Raw genomic sequence first — 12,370 nt, 5'->3', positions numbered from 1 at the left:
TGAAGGCTGCTGGCGGACAAAAGACACAAACAAATGGTTGCTACCTGACTCATACCTGATTCCCATATTGACTATGGCACACTCCCCTGCACACATAGGATCAGCCCCCATGATTGAACTCGTCTCCAGGGTTTGGCACAACGACAAGATCACAGACTCAGCCAAACGTCTGGTCCAACAATGCTTGATATGCTTGCAACATAACCCCGGGAAAGGGACTGTGGTACCCCGGGGAGGGTTTGGGGTTCCCAATCACCCGTTTGAAGCCCTACAGATGGACTACATCCAACTAGACAGATGCCAAGGCCTGAAATACATACTTGTTGTGGTGTGTGCATTCAGCAAATGGGTGGAAGCATACCCAACCCGTGATAACACTGCTATGGCCACTGCAAAAGTACTGTTCAAGGAATTTTTCCCTCGCTACGGCCTTTGTCGAATTTTGTGGAGCGACAATGGCCCCCACTTCGTAGCGAAGTTATCCAGCTCATCCTGAAAGGGCTGGGTGTAAAACAGAAGTTCCACGCAGTCTTCCACTCCCAGTCTGCTGGACTTGTTGAGCGACACAATGCCACACTAAAACTAAAACTAGCTAAGATAGTGGCTACCACAGGACTGAAATGGCCAGACGCTCTCCCACTGGCATTGCTATCGATGCGTTCCACCCCCACCAAACACCACTTGACACCTTACGAGGTCGTTTTCGGCCGACCCATGAGCGTCTGGTCTGCACCAAAACCGACTTCCATTCATGACGTTCCGGACGTCCTATTGTCTGATTACTTGTATAAATTGACTGAAACTCTGTCTGTCATTCACCAACAGGTGCTGCATGCCATCCCTGACGCTTCCAGGGGTCCCGGACACAACCTGCAACCCGGGGACTTCATTCTAATAAAGAACTTCCAGCGCGCCAAGAGTCTGGAACCCCAGTGGACGGGCCCCTGGCAAGTCCTACTCACCACCCGAACAGCTCTTCGAGTGGAAGGAAAGCGGACCTGGGTTTATGCGCACCACTGCAAGCGGATTCCCCTGACTCTGACGACGACCGAAGACGTGACCACCCAGGAAGAGCTCCTGAACAGAGACCGACCATCGCTGAATTGCTACCCAGACACAGAAACACTTGAACTTGCAAAGATTCCTGACCCCACCGTGCCATCCAAAGAAGGGTATAACCTGCGACGAAAGGAGAGAGTTTCGGCTAAGCAGACCATTGACTAAGTCATAATTCTCAGATCCGTGGCCTAACACTACAAAGGCTGTCAGGAGAGAAAGCCAGACGAGGTTTTTGGTTCTGCCCGCTACCGAGCTCCCTTGAAGATGATGGAAGCGCCCGATAAGAAGATGATGGAAGCGCCCGATAAGAAGGTGATGGAAGCAACCGGACTTCCGAAAATTCGCTACAGAAACCCAAAGACAGACAGAATCCACAGTTCAAAGACAATTGCACTTTTTATCACGATCCTCTTCTGCCTTCTCCTCATGACCACACTCTGGATTGTGGAAGAAAATGCACCCGCTCATGAGACATTCCTGACCACTGCACAGCCTACCACCATGAAGGAACATTATTTGATTTCTCTCTCTCCCCAACTCAGAGAAAGACGAAAGGAGTTTTGGAACAACTCCTTTGTACAGCTGCTGCACCAGCACAATCTTGCCACCAATGCCACCAACTGCTGGATCTGTGGGTTGCTACCCCACGCCACTGGACATTCGATACCCTTCATCCCTTCACCCTTCTCAATTCACGGCTCCTGCCTTGCTTGGCTGATCCTCCTGCAAGAGAGCTATAGGGACAATGCCACCTCCAGCAAAACCATGACGCATTTCTTTCATGAGGTCTGGCGAAACAAAACGAAGACACATTTCTGCCCGCAGACCTCCAACGACTCTATCCACATGGACATCCCTGCCAAAGAACGAATTGAAATGCAGGTGTTCAACAATCCGACCAGACCCACCTTCTCCTACCTTCGGAAGCGAACAGCCGTCACCCTGACTGTGGCCCTATCTGTCATCAACGTCACATGCCTTATGTGCATAGAAGGGCTTGGAACACAGCTGGTGGGCCGCAGTGCTTGCCGCATCACCAGAACTTTGGATTCCACCGATCCACCTTCCTTTGTATCCTCTCCAAACATGTACTTTGTTTGCGGCACAAAAGCTTACACCTGGCTCCCCAAAGGCTGGGGGGGCACTTGTTTTATCTCCTTCATCCTTCCTCCGACCTATGTGGCTCCGGCGAATCACCATAGACAAAAACGAGCCAAGGACATTGAACAAGCCGACTCTACAGGAGCACAGTTCCTTGATGCAATGAAGGGACTTGTTCCACTCTGGGGCCCGATGGCAAACAGCCGTGCCATCCGACATCTGACTCAGGCAGTCGAGACAACAATGAACATCACAGCTGGTATCCTTGCAAACAACACAGCCGAGCTTCAAGCGGTCCGCCTGGTGGCTCTCCAGAACCGCCTTGTTCTAGATGTGGTTCTAGCGGATCGTGGTGGAGCATGCCGCATTATCGGGTCCAGCTGCTGTACATATATACCGGACAATTCACCCTCAGTGTACAAGGCCATCGAACATCTCCACAGACTCTCCTCAGAAGTTCACCAGGAGCAGGAAGAATGCTCGCTTAGTGGATGGTTTTGGAGTACTGTTAAGAACTGGGGCTGGAGACTGTTTACCATTATCCTGATTCCTGTGGTTGTAGTATGTGGGTTCTGCTTAGGAATTCAATGCCTGCCGCCACTGTGTTCATTATGTGCAAATTGTATCTGCCCTAAGACTGTGGACTTTGGAAAGGAACGCATGGGAGCACTGTATGATGTTGAGGTTAGGAATTTAATGCAGAGAGACCTTGAGTAGGCAAGCTGGCTAGATATGTTGAAAAGGGAGGACTGTTAAAACCTAGACTGCAGTGTCAACATTATCGGCGCCATCTTGTCCCCCTTTTCGAGCCCATTCATGCACGTAAGCCGCAGCCATTTTAAATGCCATGGCCTCTCTGCCCATCGTTGACAGCCAGCGCGTCTCTCTCTCTCTCTCTCTCCTGACCTCGCAAGCATCCCCCGCGCGCTGACAGCCCCCGCTCTCACATGCCTTGGGCCATAAACCCCTCTTCAGCACAACTCTGCCTCGGAACCCCATCCTGTTCCCAGCTCAACACCTCCCTCCATTCCTTTCATGATCCTGAGTCCTTTGATAAAACCCCCTTTCCTCTATGCCAATTGTCTTACTCGTTCCCAGGCCGCCACCTGGCCCTGCGGATGCTGTTTATTGCCCCCCCATACAGTAGGAAGCTTCTCCCATCAAAGGAACCCCGAGTTGATCAAAGCCCCCACCCCATGAGATCCGATCAACCACATACATTCCGTGAATCGGCGGAATGCCCAGCTGCGCAACAATCGTCACCTGTTGTGACCGGGGTGGGGACTTCAACTGTAAATGTGTGTGGGAACGGGCCTGAAGCGGGGATTCCGAGGATGTCCTTTCATACTTCAAAGCATTTGCAAGAATGTGCCACATGCAATAAACTGTAATAAAGATCATAAACCTGTGTATAAGAGGCTAGGCCTCAGAGATGCGGTTAGAGCACCTCGAGAAGATACCCTGTTGTCTGATTTGATGTGTTCTGCTCCGTCGGAATAAAACTTCTGTTTCCTGCCTTCCAGTCTCCAGCGCCTGCCTCTTTGTTTGGTAATTCGAGTGGTATAGAGGCGGTTAGCGCTGGGCAACTTTGAAAAAGGTCATTGCCCCTACCTTTTTCCACAGCCCGGAGCGCTCCCCGGAGCGCGTACCGGGGCGCGCTTATAGATATATATATTTTTTTTAACCTAAATTACTCAAAATCCACTATAGCACATATCTTGAGACATAGCAAAGGCACATCGGGCTACCAGTCCCTACAATTTTGCCAAATTTGGTGTAAATCGATTCAGCCGTTCGGGCTAAAAGTGAGGTTGACCGCCCTATGGAAATTAACATGGGGAAAACGCGTTTTGGGATCCCCCTTTTATCTCGGCCCCCGCTTGACGCATCCCTCCCAAACTTTCAGGGAAGGACCGGAGCTCGATGAGGCCATTTTGAGGAAATTTTCAGGCAGATTCGTCAACCGGCATCAAAGTTATTCCTAATAGAATTTTGAGATTTAACATTGAAAAAAATTCCTAACTATAACTACCTACTGGCGACAGCCAGTAGGTACTATATATATATATATATATATATATATATATATATATATATATATATATATATATATATATATATATATATATATATATATATATATATATATATATATATATTTGGCAGAAGGACGTCTTTTTGCAATCCAGCAACAAAGGACGAGGCAAACCTAAATTACCGGCATAACTGGATGTTCTTTTTTCATATACTTAAATTCTTCCATTGTGATCAGACCCATGCTGCGCCATGCCATCAGTTTAGAATAAATGTAATTCTTAGCTTGCTGAACTTCATTTAAGGTGGTCCTTTTGTAGCAATCACGATCGTTAAGTTGGCCAAGTGCTACATCCATATACATTTGTCTAAGCCAGAGCACCACATTGCCCCCTTAGTCGGACTGTCGATTGATAATGTTCTCATTACTTTTCAATTTCTTTATTAGTTTGTGGTACTCAAAGTCTCGATAGTGTTGTCTCTTAGAGAACTTCATCTGCTTCTGGAAAAGGGCCCTGTGTTCGAGAGACACCTTGTCGTGGAACATATCAATATTGTCTTTGAGCATCAGTGGACAAAATTTAGATTTGGGTTTAAACAGTGTGGATACTGACATAACATCCAAGCCCCAGCCAGGACTAGACGGTGTAAGCTCAGGTACATACTCTATGTCTAACAACTCCTCCTTATTTAAAACAACAGGAGTAGAGACCCGTCAACCTGGTTGGGATTGGGGTAATAGGCTATATATGATAAACAATATCCCAACTGGTATGATTAGAGGACAAATAGTGAGGATATGAAAACATTATCCATGGAGGCACAAGGAGACTCTATTCACTCATTACATGTGCTAAAAGCATCAGTTTAATCAACATTTTAAGGATAGGACAGATAAAATTACAGTTAATAGCAGCACTGCAATTGTAGATACAGAAATTCTTTTACAACCCAAGTTTGTACAAGGTGCGCGAGTGGGAGGTGAGTGGCACTACGGCGACGCAAGTGACAGAGGGATCAGCGTGGACGGCGCAAAGTGTTCTGTGCAGAAATATTTACAGTGACTTCGAACATAGAGGTTTCTAAACACTTTCAACAGTTGATTTTGTTTGTCATTTTCACAGAGAACCGATATGCAGGAAGCACCTAAAATCTGGCTGAAAAGTCGACGGCGTTTCGATCCGCGCAGTTTGGGATCATCTTCAGGACTAGATGGGTAGAGTGCAGTGCCGGATTGGCGAATAATCGGCAGTAATAGTCGGGCTCCTGTGTTCTATCCGGAACCCCGTGAGTGCCACGCGGGACAGTCCGTGAGTCTCGTTGGTGTGGTCAAGGGGTTTCAGCTTAGGCGTAGAGTCATTTTTACGTCAGCAAAGAATATCTGTGTAGGTCTGAAGAATCCCGGTCTCGTAAGATCTGAGGACCAAGCCGATGGGGATGATGCCGGCGGGTCAGGGAACCGATCCAGAAGTGATCGGCTCAGTGGCAGGACTAAATCTCTGGTCGAACAGCAAGTTGGGCGACTGAATCGCGGTGCCGGCGAACGCCTTCACCGCGATTCACTCGCCATATTTGCTGTTAGAAGTGTAACTCTATCACTCTCAGCATATTTGATAAGGATTTCAATTAGCCTTCGGGATGATTCATGATTACACTCTGCCCAGTCCCATAACATACGTCGGCTAGGATTCTCATACGAGAGAGCTAACATTATTCTTAAGCCCCGTGGTATCCTGCCCACTTCGAGATAGCCTGTAAGAGAACAATGCTCCCATCATTTTGCTTGTTCAGATTTACTAGATTAAATAATTTTTTGAGATTGCAATGCGGTTCCTGCGAGATGCCTGGAATCACTGCTTGTACTGGTCCCCCGGCCGGGGAATCAGCAAACATGCCTTTCGCTGCCTCTGCACGACCCTTTAATGTGTCTGCGGACATGGCATTGCAATGAGCAAATGTTTTTCACAGAAGTTTCCGTCTTCAATTAAATACTGCTAACGGAGACTTGCACACTCCACACAGGACTTACTGCAAGAGTTCTGTACACGAGCAGGTACTGGCGGTGTAACTCCCGACCCGAGACCGCCAACGCCGACCTCTGACCTGGAACCACTCCGTCGAGCTTCCCGGCCTTGCAACCAGAACTTCTGCTCTCCCGGGGCAATTGCGGCATCTCCTATTCAGAGCAAAAAAGGGGATTCCGTAAATGGGATCACTGTTTCTTGCCGCACAGCCCAATTCGTGGAGGGGTTTTGCCGATTTCGAGGAAGCACTTCCGAAAATTATTCTTGGCAGAAGAATGTCTTGTAGCAATCCAGCAACAAAGGACGAGGCAAACCCAAATCTGGTGTGTTGAAATTTTATTGTGCTCTACACCATTCCGCCATAACGCGTTTCAGCCTGAAGAGGCCTTGATCACATGACAACGTACAAAGGACGGGATACTCCTTTTAAAGTGCAATATGCCAAAATTATGAACATGAAAGACATACTGTCTTATTCTTACAAAGCGCAAAGTCTGCACAAACAATTAAAGACTGATTGAATAAATTCAGTTATTCGGAAATCACCGTTCTGTGAGTCTATAGTACTTAGCAGCAATTTAGAATAAATATAAAACATGTAAATAGATAAATAAATATGTTAAAATTATATAAATATTCCACAACATTACTGATAAAATTGCTGTTAAAACCTGTGAGTACACATCAATTAAAAATCACATAACTAAAATAAGACAAAGTAAAATCCTGTTAAAACCTGTAAAAACTAGGATCTACATAATCTTAGACTTTACATGTGATAAAAGATAATCGGTAAATTACAAACATAGTGTTCCCAATAATTGTTGAGGAACACTGAGTGATACATATATACCGAATAACTCCTCACCAATTCTCCTTTTGCGAGAAAGAAAGAGCACGGACCACAACAGCTAGTTGGCTGCAATATTATTTATTTTCCATAGGAGGCGTAGCAGCAGCCATGACGCGTTTCGTCCCTCCAAGGGGACTTGATCACATGACGCCCTCATGGTTGCACAGTTGGTATAAATATTTTTGTGTTTTTTTCATATGTGTACCATGTGACTTAAAACCTTAAAGTGACAGTGCATATCAGTATTTTTTAACAAAGTTTAAAGTGCGATTGCAATATATACATTGATTCCTTTGCAACAATCTGCCATATATTGAACATCTTTGCTGCGGCTGACAAACTTTGATGCTTAAATGCATAGGTGTACAGACCCAGTTAATCATGGAGTATAAAAATATATAGGCACATATCAATATGAATATATAAATATAAATATGTGTAAATACTTCCATATGGCTATAACAGTTAAACAATAACTGTACATACTATAGTCCTAAATGGATTGTCCCAATAAATGGTTGCAAATATCGACATGATATGACAAATTAATTCAAAGTTTTAATACATTATACCTCATACTGTTTCAAATAGCCCCGCTAAAAAACCTATGTATAAATGGTCTGTTTTCGCCTATTGTCATCTCATTGTCGGTTCAAAATAGATCTTGCTATTGTAACAGTTTAAATACCTACAATATATTTAAATAATGCAGTTAAATGTTCAGGAATTCATCATATTCACATGTATTAAAAGTGTTAAGTTGACATGTCAACTGTACAAAACTAAAAAAGTGTGATACAGGAAGCAGCTGACCTGATAATCTTTGTGTTCAAATACTGTTGATGAGTTCTAGAGAGAGAAAAGAGGAGAACATGGATAACCTTAAACATTCAAAATGATATGTCTTACACGTTGTTTTAAAAAAAAAAAAATATATATATATATATATATATATATATATTACCTACTGGCTGTCACCAGTAGGTAGTTACAGTTAGGACCTAGTTTCCATAGGAAATCCGCAACATTCTATTTGGAATAACTTTGGCGCCGGTTGACGAATCTTCGCAAAATTCTCCAAGAAGATGGCCAGCGCCGCTCTTATCTTGAAAGTTTTGGATTGTTTCATCAAGTGGGGGCCGAGGTAAAAGGGGGGTCCCAAAACGTGTTTTCCCCGTGCAATTATCCATAGGGACATTTAGCCGCGGCTACAGCCCGAGCTGCTAAACGGAATTACACCAAATTTGGCAAAAAGGTGGAGTTTGGTTCACAGTTCATGCTTTTTGTTAAATGGTGTAAATCCGTGCAGTAGTTCCTGAGAAAATCAAAAGTAAAATCATAGATATATCTATGGACGAAGTAGGGTACGCGTATCGTCTGAGGATCATGTGCGTACCCTTAGGAGCACGAGCTGCATGCTAATTGGCTGTCAACTGTCTGTCAACACTCCAAACCATGAAGTGTTGGCAGCCATCTTGTGTCTCGGTAGTGTGCAAAAGATGCAAATGGGGTAGGGTAGAAACACCCTCACCCCTCGGCCCGCTCAGGGGTCACACAAGGACCCCCAAGGCTCCCCAAAAAGTATTAAAAAAAAAAATCGAGGGATACATGTATGATACGCGTATCGCGTGAAACACAACAAAACACGAAGCCCACTTTAGTGCTAATTAGCACCCGGGGGGGCCAAGTCCCAGGGGCAATGTCATTTAATATAATGGGGGCCCAGAGGGGCCCTCAACCACAGGGACCGCCACCCCCTGGGGCTTTAATGATACAAATGCAGGGGGCTCATGGCCCCCTGCAGCCCCAGGGACCGCCAACCCCCGGGGCTTCTTTTTTTATGATAATCGGGGGCCCAGAGGGGCCCCTAGCCCCGGGGACTGCCACCCCCTGGGGCATTAACATTATGTATGCGGGGGACTCACGGCCCCCCCACAGCCCCGGGGACCGCCACCCCCAGGGTTTCTTTTTCTTTATAATAATGGGAGGACAAGAGGGGCCCCCCACACCAGGGGACCGCCACTCCCTGGGGCATTCGTTTAATATGTGCAGGGGGCTCACAGCCCCCTGCAGCAAATGTAAATGTGTGGGGGGGGGTGAAAGGCCCCCCCAAGCCCTGGGGTCCGACACCTCCCCGGGGCACCACATGTTTAAATTTAGGGCAGGTTTTTTTACGGTAAAATTAGGATACGTGTACGCAGCGCTGCGATTAGTGCAACCTCTGTTGTGCACGAGTTAGGTACGCTTATCGTACCCCGTATGCTGCACAATTTATAAGGTGTTCGGTACGCGTATCCAAGCAAGAAAAAGAAAAATATTTTTCAGATGTCCATCAAGCTTATGTGTTTAGCTGTTGGGTGGCTCTAAAAAGAGCCCTTGTGTTTATTGGGAGATTTTGGTACCTACAAGTAAGTACCAATGCAGAGTCTAAAGTTCAAGAGGAAGACTCTGTTCCCCTCATCTGTAAAATGTACACCATCTTTCCTATAGATGCCATGCATATTGAAACGCAGATTGTTGTGGTAAATGGACCTCATTCTATAGTCTCGGAGAAAAGCAGAAACAGATTTATTCACATGTTTCCTAGCTTTCTCAATCTGTGGACAATATTGGTTGGACCAGTTCCATTTCTGCCTTTGGTATATATTAGAATAGACAAAGGCAGTTTGGGGGAAAAGTGCCATCAATTCTCCAAAGGTGTCCTTCAAAAGCATTTACAGACCTACCCCAGTCAAAGTGCCTAGGTCATTGCCACCACAGTGCACAATTATGAGGTCAGGGTGTTGGAGATGTAAAAAGGATTTAAGCAATGGCATCAATTGGTGCCACTTTACCCGTCTCTATCCAATCCATTTAATGTCTGCATTTGGTAAACCTAGGTCTTTGTGAATTCCTTTCTGTTCTGCGTACCTTTGGCTCCAGAAAATATAGCTGTGTCCCAAAATCCACACTGTAAGCATGTTGAAGAAACATCTCTGTAAATGAAATGGCAGTTTGAAAAGTAAGATTTTTCTAAAATGGTGGATAAGATGCAGTTTAAAAAAAAGAAAAGAAATGATTAGTTGTATGAGAACATTCTACACTGAAAACTAGGGTGCATGTTTCTGTTTTTTAAAAGCATTATTCGTGTTAGTTAACAAAAACTGATTGAAAGGTACGTTACATAAGATAAGCTGATGTGTTGAAAAGTCAAGCACACTTGCTGTTTTGATTAGTAACATTGTGTGATGAACTTTTGACCTGTGTGCTCAGTTAAGTGTTTCATGAGGTGGTTCTATGGTACCAGGCCGAAGGCAGAATGGGGGTAGGGTTGAAAGTTTTGTCAGTTGGAAACGGTTCAAAAGTTCAACTAATAGAAATGTGTGTTTGCTTTTGAATTCATGTGGGAAGAAATGTGATTTGCTTATTAACATGTATATGTGTGTAGAACAAGAGGGAAAGTTTGCCATTTTCTGGTTTTGCTAAGAACAGTGAAGTACAGAGATTCTGTATAGGAATATCTGCTGTGTGAATGACATTCTTCTTAATCTACAAATCAATTTGAAAGGTGAGTTGTTAACTTGTAAGGGGATGTATGTTGTGCATTTTGTTTTTAATAAGAGTAATGTGCTTCTCCTTCTAAAGTGCAAGGAGTAGTTTAGTTGTGTAAAATCACATTCTGAGTTTGTCTACATTTGGATGACCATTGTGATAAAAGCATTTGGTAAGTTAATGTGTTTGGTGAGTCAGCTTTGTACAGTAAAGTGTAGTACTAAAGAATATAGAACGTGTGCAGTCATTTTTTTAGTTCTAGAGTAGTTAATAGTGTTTCAAATCTACAATTTTCCAGGCAGTATACATACACTACTGTAAACTCTCTGTGGCAGATTTAAAAGCATCTTGCGCCTCTTTGTGCTGCTTTGTGTCACTTTTTTGATGTAACAATGGCGCCAATAATGCAGCAGATTGCTTATGTATTTGCAAAATGAGTCAGGATTGTATAGTAAAATGCAGCAGTAATATATATAGAAAGTGTTTAGTCACCTTACTGTTTTTAGACTAGTAAATGTTTTTTGGTAAAATGCAAGGTCTAATATTTTTTGTCTAGTGTGTATTTAGGAATTATTCTGAGAGAAGCATTTTTGTACGTTTTGTGTTTGCAGTAAACACCTATCCTTTTTTCAAGTTTTGATAGAATTAGAAACCACCAGTTATTGCTTTTGTATTTGCAAAATCACTCATGGTTGTTCAGCAAAATGCAGTATTTATATTTATGGAATGTGTGCAGTCATATTAGCCTTTCAAGAGTAAGTAATAGTGTTGCTTGTGTAGAATCAGACTTGTGTTTCAAATCTACAATTTACCAGTCAGTATACATACACTGCTGCAAACATTCTGGGGCAGATTTACAAGCCACTTGTGCCTCTTTGTAGTTCTATTGTCACTTTTTTGAGCACTTATAAATTCAGTCAGGTACTGTCCTTGCAGAACTATAATCAGTCAGTCAGTACCCAAGTACTGATGCAGCGAAGTAGGCCTTAGGACATGAACTGCTCCAAATCCCTATGCACTTTGCATGTAGTCTTGTATCTACCTGCACACTTGTCTTTTATACCTTCAATTCCCTAGTCTGTATTCTTAGTCTTCCACCAAGCACTCTGTCACTGCTGTTGCACTGTTGTAGTGACCCATTCAGCAGTATGTACTAATCCATTTACTGCACTGAAACAACTCAAGCACTTACATATTCACTTAGACACTCTCATTACAGTACTCTGATCATTCAGTCAGTACCCAAGTACTCATGCAGCGAAGTAGGCCATAGGGCATGAATTGCTTCAAACCCCTATGCACTATGCATGTAGTCTTGTACCTACCTGCACACCTGTCTTTTATACCTTCAATTACCTAGTCTGTATCCTTCCACTTCCACCAAGCACTCTGTCACTGCTGTTGCACTGTTGTAGTGACCCATTCAGCAGTATGTACTAATCCATTTATTGCACTAAAACGTAAGCCCTTATATATTCACTTAGACACTATCTTTAAAGTATTCTAATTATTCAGTCAGTACCCAAGTACTCATTGCAGCAAAGTAGGCCTTATGGCATGAACTGCTTTAAACCCCTATGCACTATGCATGTAGTCTTGTATCTACCTGCACACTTGTCTTTTACACCTTCAATTCCCTAGTCTGTATCCTTACACTTCCACCAAGCACTCTGTCACTGCTGTTGCACTGTTGTAGGGACCCATTCAGCAGTATGTACTAATCCATTTACTGCACTAAAACTCAAGCAGTTATATATTCACTTAGACA

The sequence above is a fragment of the Lissotriton vulgaris genome, chromosome 2_1 (assembly GCF_964263255.1).
Source record: "Lissotriton vulgaris chromosome 2_1, aLisVul1.2, whole genome shotgun sequence".
In the NCBI taxonomy this organism is placed as follows: domain Eukaryota; kingdom Metazoa; phylum Chordata; class Amphibia; order Caudata; family Salamandridae; genus Lissotriton; species Lissotriton vulgaris.
Note: the sequence above shows the minus strand (reverse complement) of the source record.